This window comes from Heterodontus francisci, chromosome 35, assembly GCF_036365525.1.
Source record: "Heterodontus francisci isolate sHetFra1 chromosome 35, sHetFra1.hap1, whole genome shotgun sequence".
NCBI lineage: Eukaryota > Metazoa > Chordata > Chondrichthyes > Heterodontiformes > Heterodontidae > Heterodontus > Heterodontus francisci.
In genome coordinates, this window is record NC_090405.1 from 16,754,056 (window position 1) to 16,766,232 (window position 12,177).

The 12,177-nt window shown below is 44.2% G+C and overlaps 1 non-coding gene across 1 annotated transcript; it reads right to left on the reverse strand.

Moving 5' to 3' along the window:
• Positions 1 to 10,225: 10,225 nt before the first annotated feature.
• trnar-ucg (transfer RNA arginine (anticodon UCG)) lies at positions 10,226 to 10,314 on the reverse strand. Its single transcript is given in 2 exon segments — positions 10,226 to 10,261; positions 10,278 to 10,314. It is a non-coding gene; the product is annotated as a tRNA-Arg (tRNA).
• Positions 10,315 to 12,177: the final 1,863 nt, after the last annotated feature.

The window sequence follows — 12,177 nt, forward strand, 5'->3', positions numbered from 1 at the left end:
AGGGTAGATGTTGAGAAAATGTTTCCACTAGTGGGGGAATCTCAAACTAGGCGACATAGTTACAGAATAAGGGGACACTCATTTAAAACTGAGATGCAAAGGAATTTCTTCTCTCAGAGGGTAGTGAATGTCTGGAATTCTCTACCCCAGACAGTATTGGAGGCGATATCACTGAAAGTATTTAAAGAGGATGTAAATAGATTTTTGAAATATTGGAGAGTTGAGGGCAATGAAGAGCTGGCATGAAAGAGGAGTTGAGGTCTGGAGCAGATCAGCCATGATCTTACTGAATGGCAGGGCAGGCTTGAGGGGCCGAATGGCCTACTCCTGCTCCTATTTCTTCTGTTCTTATGTTATGTTATATCTAATGTATATGTCAGGATGCACTATGGGAATTAATACTGAAACTTATAAACTCATAATGTGTGTAAATATTGGGCTGATATTTCACTTGAATCTCAGAGTACATTAAGGCGGCACAGTGGCGCAGTGGTTAGCACCGCAGCCTCACAGCTCCAGGGACCTGGGTTCGATTCTGGGTACTGCCTGTGTGGAGTTTGCAAGTTCTCCCTGTGTCTGCGTGGGTTTTCTCCGGGTGCTCAGGTTTCCTCCCACAAGCCAAAAGACTTGCAGGTTGATAGGTAAATTGGCCATTATAAATTGTCACTAGTATAGGTAGGTGGTAGGGAAATATAGGGACAGGAGGGGATGTTTGGTAGGAATGTGGGATTCGTGTAGGATTAGTATAAATGGGTGGTTGATGTTCGGCACAGACTCGGTGGGCCGAAGGGCCTGTTTCAGTGCTGTATCTCTAATCTAATCTACATTATTGTAGTTAATTCTGTAAGTTTGAAAAGGGAACTCTGTGCCATAATGAAAACAAGAAATGCTGGAAATACTCAGCAGGTCAGGCAGCATCTGTACAGAGAGAAGCAAAGTTAACGTTTCAGGTCAGTGACCTTTCAGATGCTGCCAGACCTTTTGAAAGTCCATGTGCACCACATCAACAGCATTGCCCTCATCAACCCTCTCTGTTACCTCATCAAAAAACTACAGCAGGACAGTTAAACATGATTTTTCCCTTAAGATATCCATGCTGGCTTTCTTGAATTAACCCACATTTGTCCATGGGATTATTAATTTTGTCACGAATTATTCTTTCGAGAAGTTTTCCCACCTCCAAAATTGAACTGACTAGGGAGTGAAATGAGGTGAGTTGCTCTAACAGAGAGCCAGCACGGGTTCGACAGGCTGAATGGCCTCCTTCTGTGCTGTAGCCATTCTATGATTGTATGATTCTAGCGACAACTGTTGGTGGAGAGGCAGTGATGCAGGAATGGGTTGACAGAAAGGGGAAAGTCTGGGCTGGTGTGTGTTCGGGTTTGTGAATAAAGGTGATTTGGAAGCTGTGTTCCAAATTGAAGTGTTTACTGGAAGGAAGAAGTTGATGTAAATAAAGAGTAAAACGTGTTAAGTTGAAGTGTGGTGTGATTGGGGATAGCAGTAAATATTGTGTTGGTGAATTATTTGTGTTAATAAACTTCCACTGCGCCCTCTGCTGCAGGCTGCTGTTTATATCCAGCTGTGTATTAGTGCTGTGTGTTAACGAGATAAATGTTTGTTTCAACGCTGTTTATAAAGCAATAGCATTGCACTCAAACAGACCCAGACATAGCAACACACGTACAAAAGCAAAATACTGCGGATGCTGGAAATCTGAAACATAAACAGAAAATGCTTGAAATAATCAGCAGGTCTGGCAGCATCTGTGGAGAGAGAACAAAGTTAATGTGAGCTAAGGAAACAGACCTGAACTGTTAACTGTTTCTCTCTGCACAGATGCTGACAGACCTACTGAGCATTTCCAGCATTTTCTGTTTTTATTACAGCAACACAGGTGTTGGGAGGCTCAGCCTGGCTACACAATGTTACAAGGACGCTGAGTAACACCATCGACAACGGGACAGAGAGAAAAACACACAGAAAACCAAGAATAGACTGTGAGGAAGCAAAAGTGAGGGACAGAGAGAGAGGCAACGAGACTGAGATGGATAAACAAGGCATTTGTATGATTGTGTTCTCCCTGTTATCTGAAGGTATTTCCTGGTGTGTAAAGATGTACCCTGTTGTGTAAAGGTTTTCCCTGTTATTGTTTTATTTTCTGTTACTGACCGTCTCCTCACTGTGACCATTTGTCCTGGTTTTATTGTGGCCAACATCACCATCTGGTGGTGGAGAGGAGGCTCTGCAGGAAGGGGTTGACAAAGTGGGAGAGACTCGGCTGGTCCGTGTTTGCAGCTTGTGTTCGTGTTCACTAGAAAGAAGAAGCTGATTGCAATAAAGTGCCTTTGGAAGCATCTTGTTATTATGGGTAAATACTTGATGTATTGAAAGTGAACTGTTTGTGTTATTACCAAACATAAATAGCAGAGAATGGTTTCGATCTATCGACCTCTGGGTTATGGGCCCAGCACGCTTCCGCTGCGCCACTCTGCTAACTACTGTTTTCAATTTTAGCTGCCTGTTAGTGAAATATGTTCATTTCCCCAATGTTTTTATAAAAATAGGATTGGAGTCGGATTTCTCAAGAATCCCGGACTCAGCAACACACGTGCTGACGGACTCACCCTCACTGCACAATGACACAAGGACACTGAGTAACAGCACCGACAATGAGGGAGACAGAGAAAGACACACAGAAAACCAGGAAGATATTATCAGGACCCAGAAATGAACAGACAGAGAAAGACACACAGAAAACCAGGAAGATATTATCAGCACCCAGAAAGGAACAGACAGAGAAAGACACACAGAAAACCAGGAAGAGATTATCAGGACTCAGAAATGAACAGACAGAGAAAGGTACTGAGCAAACCAGCAAGAGACAGCGAGATAAAAGCAAAATACTGCGGATGCTGGAAATCTGAAATAAAAACAAGAAATGCTGGAACCACTCAGCAGGTCTGGCAGCATCTGTGGAAAGAGAAGCAGAGTTAACGTTTCGGGTCAGTGACCCTTCATCGGAACGAAGAGTTAACGTTTCGGGTCAGTGACCCTTCATCGTTCCGATGAAGGGTCACTGACCCGAAACGTTAACTCTGCTTCTCTTTCCACAGATGCTGCCAGACCTGCTGAGTGGTTCCAGCATTTCTTGTTTTTATTATAAGAGACAGCGAGAGACTGATGAACACCACTTGGAGGGAGCACTGAGGGTGGCAAGGGTCCAGAATGTAGTCTGGCTGGGGGGTTTCAATGTCCATCACCGTGAGTGGCTCGGTAGCACCACTACTGACCATGCTGGCCGAGTCCTAACGGACATAGGTGCTCGATTGGGTCTGCGGTAGGTGGTGAGGGAACTAACGAGAGGGAAAAATATACTTGACCTCATCCTCACCATTCTGCCTGCCGCAGATGCATCAGTCCATGACAGTATTGGTAGGAGTGACCACCGCACAGTCCTTGTGGAGATGATGTCCCGTCTTCACATTGAGGATACACTCTATCGTGCTGTGTGCCACTACCACTGTGCTAAATGGGATAGATTTTGAACAGATCTAGCAATGTATAACTGGGCATCCATGAAGTGCTGTGGACCATGAGCAGCAGCAGAATTGCAGGCAACCACATTCTATAACCTCATGGCCCGGCATATTCCCCCACTCTAACATTACCAACAAGCTGGGGACCAACCCTAATTCAATGAAGAGTGCAGGAGGGCATGCCAGGAGCAGCACCAGGCATACCTTGAAATGAGGCGTCAGCCTGATGAAGCTACAGCCCAGGACTACTTTCATGCCAAACAGCAGAAGCAGCATGTAATAGACAGGGCTAAGTGATCCCACAACCAACGGATCAGATCTACACCCTGCCACATCCAATGATGAATGGTGGTGGACAATTAAACAACCAACAGGAGGAGGTGGCTCCACAAATATCCCCAGCCTCAATGATGGGGGAGCCCAGCACATCAGTGCAAAAGACAAGGATGAAGAATTTGAAACAATCTTCAGCCAGAAGTGCCGGGTTGATAATCCATCTCGGCCTCCTTCTGAAGTCCCCAGCATCACAGATGCCAGTCTTCAGCCAATTCGATTCACTCCACGTGATATCAAGAAACGACTGAAGGCACTGGATACAGCAAAGGCTACAGGGCCTGACAATATTCCGGCAATAGTCCTGAAGACCTGTGCTCCAGAACTTGCCGCGCCCCTAGCCAAGCTGTTCCAGTACAGCTACAACACTGGCATCTACCCGGCAATGTGGAAAATTGCCCAGGTATGTCCTGTACACAAATAGCAGGACAAATCCAACCCAGCCAATTGCTGCCTCATCAGTCTACTCTCAATCATCAGTATAGTGATGGAAGATGTCATCGACTGTGCTATCAAGTGGCACTTGCTTTGCAATAACCTGTTCAATGACGTTCAGTTGCTTTCCGCCAGGGCCATTCAGCTCCTGACCTCATTACAGCCTTGGTTCAAACAAGGACAAAAGAGCTGAACTCAAGAGGTGAGGTGAGAGTGTCTGCCCTTGACATCAAGGTAGCATTTGACTGAGTATGGCATCAAGGAGCCAGAGTAAAACTGGAGTCAATGGGAATCAAGAGGAAAACTCTCCACTGATTGGAATCGTACCTAGCACAAAGGAAAATGGTTGTGATTGTTGGAGGTCAATCATCTCAGCTCCAGGACATCACTGCTGGAGTTCCTCAGGGTAGTATCCTCGGCTCAACCTTCTTCACTACTTCATCAGTGACCTTCCTTCAATCATAAGGTCAGAAGTGGGGATGTTTGCTGATGATTGCAAAATTTAGCACCATTCGCGACTCCTCAGATACTGAAGCAGTCTATGTAGAAATGCAGCAAGACCTGGACAATATCCAGGCTTGGGCTGATAAGTGGCAAGTAACATTTGCGCCACACAAGTGCCAGGCAATGACCATCTCGAACAAGAGAGAATCTAACGATCTCCCATTGACATTCAACGGCATTACGATCGCTGAATCCCCCATTATCAACTTCCTGGGGGTTCCCATTGACCAGAAACTGAACTGGAGTAGCCTTATAAATAGTGTGACTACATGAGCTGGTCAGAGGGTAGGAAGCATGCGGTGAGTAACTCACCTCCTGACTCCCCAAGCCTGTCCACCATTTACAAGGCACAAGTCTGGAGTGTGATGGAATGCTATCCACTTGCCTGGATGGGTGCAGCTCCAACAACATTCAAGAAGCTCGACACCATCCAGGACAAAGCAACACGCTTGATTGGCACCCCGTCCACAACATTCACTCCCTTCACCACTGACGTACAGTGGCAGCAGTGTGTACCATCTACAAGATGCACTGCAACAATGCACCAAAGCTACTCAGGCAGCACCTTCCAAACCTGCATCCTCTACTGCCTAGAAGGAGAAGGACAGCAGATGCATGGGAATACCACCACCTGAAAGTTCTCCTCCAAGCCACACATCATCCTGACTTGGAACTATATCGCCATTCCTTCACTGTCGCTGCGTAAAAATCCTGGAACTCCCTTCCTAATAGCACTGTGGGTGTACCTACCCCACATGGACTGCAGTGGTTCAAGAAGGAAGCTCACCACCACCTTCTCATGGGCAATTAGGGATGGACAATAAATGCTGGCCTGGCTGGCGACGTCCACATCCCATGAAACAAATAATTAAATACAATAACAGCTCATCTCAGTTCCTAGTATTTCTAAATCCCACCAGTCCAACATAAGCTGAACAATTATTGCATGTTGTGATTGACGGTCTGGTCTGTAAACTGCACTGTATCACAGATTGCTGACATTTGCTAACTGGAAGTGAAAACTGCAAAATCGGGACAGTAGTGCACATAGTCTGTCAGTGTGAAAGAATCAGGCAATGTGAGGTAATAGAATTTGTCTGTAAATATTACACTCATATTGCTTTATATTTTTATATTAAAAATAAAAGTAATCATTTCGTGAAAATAGTGACATGTTGTCCAAACTTTGGTAGCCAGTTGTTTTCGTCTTGCACTCAGCAGGGCAATCCGCAAGAATACCAATTTAAGGGAAAACAACAACTTTCTTCTGTATGAGAAGAGAGTGCTGATTGGTTGACAAGTGAACTCTGATTGGGCGAGGAATTGCCATTCAGAATGCATCAGTTTATGGTAACTGACAGATAACTGCCCAGCTTTGTTTGTAATTTAAACCAGGCAGCTTGACTCTGATTGGTCAAGGCATTGCCCTGTGGAATGAGCCAGTGAATGGCTGTCACTTATTTTGTTTAGCTGAAACTGGCACAACATGTGTGCATGTTCTTTCTGTCTGCAAAGAACAGGGCCCTGTGTATTAATACATGTAGTTTACAGTACACACCAATGCACCACACTGCGAGACCTACTGACAGTCTTAAATTGGTTGTCAACGTAATTCTTAGCACACTGAGAATTATTTAGCAAATGTTGTCCTATTGTGGAATCACATCTCATGTTTGATACTGTGTTTTGAGTTTTGCAAGCACGGGTTGGTTGGGTAGGGCCCATTGCGAACAGCGGAAGGGACATGTTATTTGATACAATCCGCCAGTTTTGGGATGTACGGTCTAGAAACCTAGCATCACACTGGTATTGAAATTCATATATCACGTTACTTATTTGTGTGATAGGCAGGACGTCTCTTTTGCTTGACAGCAGCATCCTGTTAGTGGCGAACACCACACTTGTTGCTCCTGCATAGTAACAGCAGGAAACAGCTCGCTTCACCTGTTACTCAAATACTGGGGATAAATTACCCTTCCAGGGTAATTTGAGGGAGACTGGGCACTTTTCAGGGCTCAAAATGACGGCCTTCAGCCCATTTATAAGTTTGTGCGATATACAGTGAGAAATGATCTGATCAGCGTAGCCATTGTAATGCAGGATGTCTTTGATTCGCCCTATTTCAGCATCAAGCTTGCATGGTGAGCAAATGACTCAGCCCTATTTATGAGGTTGTCGATAAGACCAATCTTATAGCGCGTGGAACTGTAAGAATCCCAACGCGTGTATTGACCAGTGAAGGTAGGTTTGCGGTAGACTGTGGTGGAAAACCCCTTAGCAGATTTCTCAACTAGTACATCAAGGAAAGGGAGCTCATTTGACTGCTCCATTCCAATGGTGAATTTGAGTGTAGGATGGAGCCCATGAAGACGTGCAAGGAAGTTATTTCATGCAGCTGCGGATTCAAATATAGCAAACGTATCATCTACATATTGGAAATATGCAAGAGGTCGGAGGTTAGGTGTCATTCCCTTAAAAACAGTTTTGTCATGGAATCCAACAAAGATGTTTGTGAGAGCTGGGCCGAGAGGGGATCCCATGGCAACACCAGCGAAACATGGTGTCAATAAAACTGAACTCAACTGTGCAAGTTGCCGAGTTCATAAGTTCAATGAATACTGATTCACACAATGGTGACGGGTCTAGATCACCATGATATAGCACTGCAGTGCAAATATCTATGGCTTCCTGAAGTGGTACATTGGTGAATAGGCTAGCAATGTCAAATGACAGATGGACACGGCATTGCTATCGATATGCAAGTCCTGTATGGTCTTCACAAATGTGAAGGAATCCTTCACTGTGCATGTGGAGAACTTGCTCAAAAACTGGTTGTAACAATTTGCCCAACCATTTGGCAAATTCATTTCAGGATACTATTTACATTACTTCAAATAAAGAAAACACAACGACACAAAGAACTGAGCACAACGCTGAAAGTTTCACAGCAAATAGTCAAATGGGAAAAGGATGAAATACAGAAAGAAAAAGCCTAAAATACTGAAAACACTCAGCCAGTCCGGAAACAACTGTGGCGAAGAGAAGCTCGGGTTAATGGTCCAGTTCTGTGACCCTTCTATAGACCTGAAACATTGCTCCTACCTTCCTCTCTCCACAGATACTGCTGGAACTGCTGAGTGTTTCCAGAATCTTCTGTTATTATTCAGATTTACAGTGTGTGCAGTATTTCTCTGTTTGAAAATAAAATATTCCCTGAGAGGAATGGAACTTTACATAAAAAATAGGAGTAGGCCATTCGGCCCATCGAAATAGCTCTGCCATTCAATCAGATCACAGCTGATCTCCTACATCAACTCCATCTGACCACACTAGCACAGATCCCTTGATTCCCTTAGTATCCAAAAACCTATCGATCTCTCTCTTGGATATACCCAATGATTGAGCATTTCCATCTCTACAGTCACAGAGAGATACAGCACTCAAAAAGGCCCTTCGGCCCACTGAGTCTGTGCCGACCAACAACCACCCATTTATACTAATCCCACATTCATCCCATATTCCCTACCACATTCCCACCATTCTCCTACCACCTATCTACACTAGGGGCAATTTACAATGGTCAATTTACCTATCAACCTGCAAGTCTTTGGCTGTGGGAGGAAACTGGAGCACCCGGCGGAAACCCACGTGGTCACAGAGAGAACTTGCAAACTTCGCACAGGCAATACCCTGAACGGAACCGAGGTCACTGGAGCTGTGAGGCTGCGGTGCTAACCACTGCGTGTAGAGAATTCCAAAGATTCACAATACTTTGAGTGAAAAAAAATTCTCCTCTTCTCAGTCCTAAATGATTGAGCCATTTATACTGAGACTGTGATCCCTAGTTCTAGATTCCCCAGCCAGAGGAAACATCCTCCCAGCATTTACCCTGTTAAATCCCTTAAGATTTTTAGGTGCCAGTAAGATTACCTCTCACTCTTCTAAATTCTGAGGAATATCGGCCTCGTCTATTCAATCTCTTCTCATCGGACAATCCCCTCATCCCAGGAAGCAATCGAGTGACACTTTGATACACTTCCTTTAAGGCAAGTATATCCTTCCTTAGATAAGGGGGCCGAAACTGTACACAGTGCTCCAGGTGTGATCTCACCGAGGCTCTGTCTATTGTAGTCAAATTTCTTTATTCTTATAAAAACTCTTCACAATGTTGAACACAACTATTAACTGCCCCATTAACATCTCTGCTCTAAGAAGAAGGACCCCAGCTTCACACACCCCAGACCCCTATTCTTTCCACATTAGCTGAATTCCTGCATCTCTGATACATTCTAGCAAATCTCCTCTGCACCCTCTCTGAGGCCTTGACATTCCTGCTAAAGTGTGGAGCATGGAATTAGACACGATGCTCTACCTGAGGCCTATAACCAGTGAGATTTAGAAAGGTTCAGCCTCAATTCCTTGTCTGTGTCCCGTACTCCCATTTCTGGTTTCTGACTCAATGTCGGCTCTGAGCTGTTGAAACTGCCTGAATAAATATTTCCACCCAACAAAGCGCTCGGAATGTGAGAAGGGACAAAGTGAGTGACCAAGTACATCAACTCCAAGTAAAACTCCACCATGTAGTGAAAACACTCGAAACACAACGGCTCTTTTAAGAGCCACCCACAATCTCTCTGAAAAAGCTGCACCAACATCTCTCTAGAATTGGTTTATTTCATTGGTTTTAATGCTCAGTAACTCTCTGGAACTTTTTCACTGTCTTTGTGTTTTCTGTTTCAATCTGGTATGGAGATTCTGGGAAGATGAGTTTCACTGCCTGGGAGGATCTTTGTGGTTTTCCTGCAGAAACACAAAACAAAGTCTCTTTTCAGAGTCACCCACCGCCTCATAGGGACAGCAGTGACATGGGAACAGGAGCTGGGGTGTGTTTTATGCCGGAAATATCAGTTAATGATTTATGTTGTGCTCTCGTTATATTCCAATCTCTGAATTGAGCCTTTCCACCACACCAGGGTTATGGGGAGAGTTTTCATCGTTTCTTTTCCAAACGTACAGACGATGTTATAAAGTTGCTGATTTACCCAGATGGCGGATTCTCCCCTCACAGTGAAAAGTAACATCGCACCGTCACATCTGCCCATTGTTTTATAACTGAATAATTAGTCAAATGGAATTATTTGTGATGTTATTTCCCCCGAGACGGTGTTTCCTGCAGTGAAACTGACAGGGTTTGTGAAACTGATCAGTTTCAGCTCAGTCATTCAGGGACCTGGAATTCCTGCAGTTTGAGCCCGCTGTAACCCCAGCCCACTTCTGATTGGTCACCCTCTTCTCATAAAGTCAGTGACAGAACATGAGGAGGCCATTCGCCCCATTAAGTCCATGTCGGGTTTCCAATCTGTTCAGTCCCCGACTCGTTCCCCAAAGCCCTGCATAATCCCTTTGGGTCAAAATGACCGTGGCAGGACTCGAACCTGCAATCTTCTGATAACATCATAGAATATACCGAAGTCAGACGCCTTACCCATTAGGCCACACGGCCATTAACTCACATGAGTGATTCAATCAGAGAACCTCGAAGCACAAAATACAAAAAATCATTGGTTGAACCTGTCAACCTGGCACAATATTTGAATTTGTGAAAGCCGCCAATTTCACTTTGGAAAAGAAGTGATCGACTGGAAAAGTACATAAAAATCTATTTTCCCGTAGCGGTTTAAATAAACTTTTAAAACACAATTTTGCTTTTACCGACTCAAATTGCTGGTGCTATTTTATGAACAGCTTTATTTTGCCAATTTTTGTCAACTTCTTATCCGTAACTGACAGTAAAAGACTCCGTTCAGCAATCTTTCACACGACAAATAACTCAAACTCGGTGTGGAAGTAATAAATTACAGACTATTGGTAATTCCCCTTCACACAGGCTTCAGGGGGACAGTGAGAAGCCACTGAAATAGTTGCTTCATCCTTTTAAAAGGTTCCCATTCTGTCCTGTTACTGACATGTTGGAATCAGATTTGTATTTAACAAGTTATTTCTGTGAAAACAAAATCCTCAACGGACCAGCTGGGAATCTGGGAATCACTGTAGTAAAATAAAAGGCTTTTGATTGAGAAGACGGGACCTTCTCACCAGCAGCCGGGTTACATTCCCCTCACATCCTTACACAGTGAGCAGCTCTTTCCCTCGAGAAATAGACAGCAGCAGTTGGAAGTTCAGTAAAAGGATCGGTTAATTGAGACAAGTTTCTGACTGACAGGTGGTGCTGAATATTAATACAAGAAGGTCCTGGAATGGGAAACAAGTGTCCAGAGTGGGGTCTGAAATCAGGACAGGGAAATGGCCAGCACTGACACAGATCATTTCATTATTACATTGATATCTGACTGTCTATAAGGAGAAGCGAGTTAAACACATGATGGTGAAAGGAATGGAAGATAACACTGGTTGTTCTAGATGAAGAGGGATAGACAGAGGTGTGGGTACAGCAGACTTCAGACAGTAATCAGCCCTTTCAGATACTGTGGGTGGATCTGAAAAGAGCCTTTGGGTATTTGATAAAATCCTGGCAGATTGACTTGGTTTTGGTGCCCGGAGCGCTGGTTTTCTTGGGCAGCAACACGGCCTGGATATTTGGCAGCACCCCGCCCTCAGTGTCCTGGAATCAAAAGCAAGTGTCCAGAGTGGGACCTGAAATCAGGATAGGGAAAAAAGCTCTTTGTTTAAAAACCCTCAAATAGCTACCTTGTAATCGGTCAGGTTACTAATGTTTTAGTTAGTGTAATTTATGAATAATTACTAATTAGAAAGTGCTGTTTGGACAGAGTGTAAAGCTGTGAGTTGATGTGTGAGGGACTTCACTGACTAGGGGAAGGAGGTGCTCTTTGGTCTCTCTTTTCTTTTCTGCCTTTTCAGCCTCCATGGTACGGGGGAAGAAGCTGATCGGTGAGTAACTGGTAAATTATTCTACTTATTACACTTATTACACGAGCAATAATGAGTTTGTAAAGCTAAGTAATGGCAGGGCAGCTCGAAAAGTAAAAGTTCGAAATTGGGGGAAGGCAAATTTTACAAAACTGAGAGGTGATTTGGTGGATGTGGACTGGATACAACTACTTGAAGGAAATCCCAAAGATGTTTTATCAGTCCATTAAGAGCAAGAGGATAACTAAGGAAAGGGTATGGCCTATCAGAGATGTACAAGGGAACTTCTGTGTGGATCCAGAAGATGTGGGTGGGGTTCTTAATGAGTTTTTTGTCTCTGCCTTCACAAAGGAGAGGGATGATGCAGACATTGTAGGAAAAGAAGAGGAGTGTGAAATATTAGATACGATAAGCATAATGAGAGTGGAAGTACTAGAGAGTCTGACATCCTTCAAAATGAATAAATCACCAGGGCCAG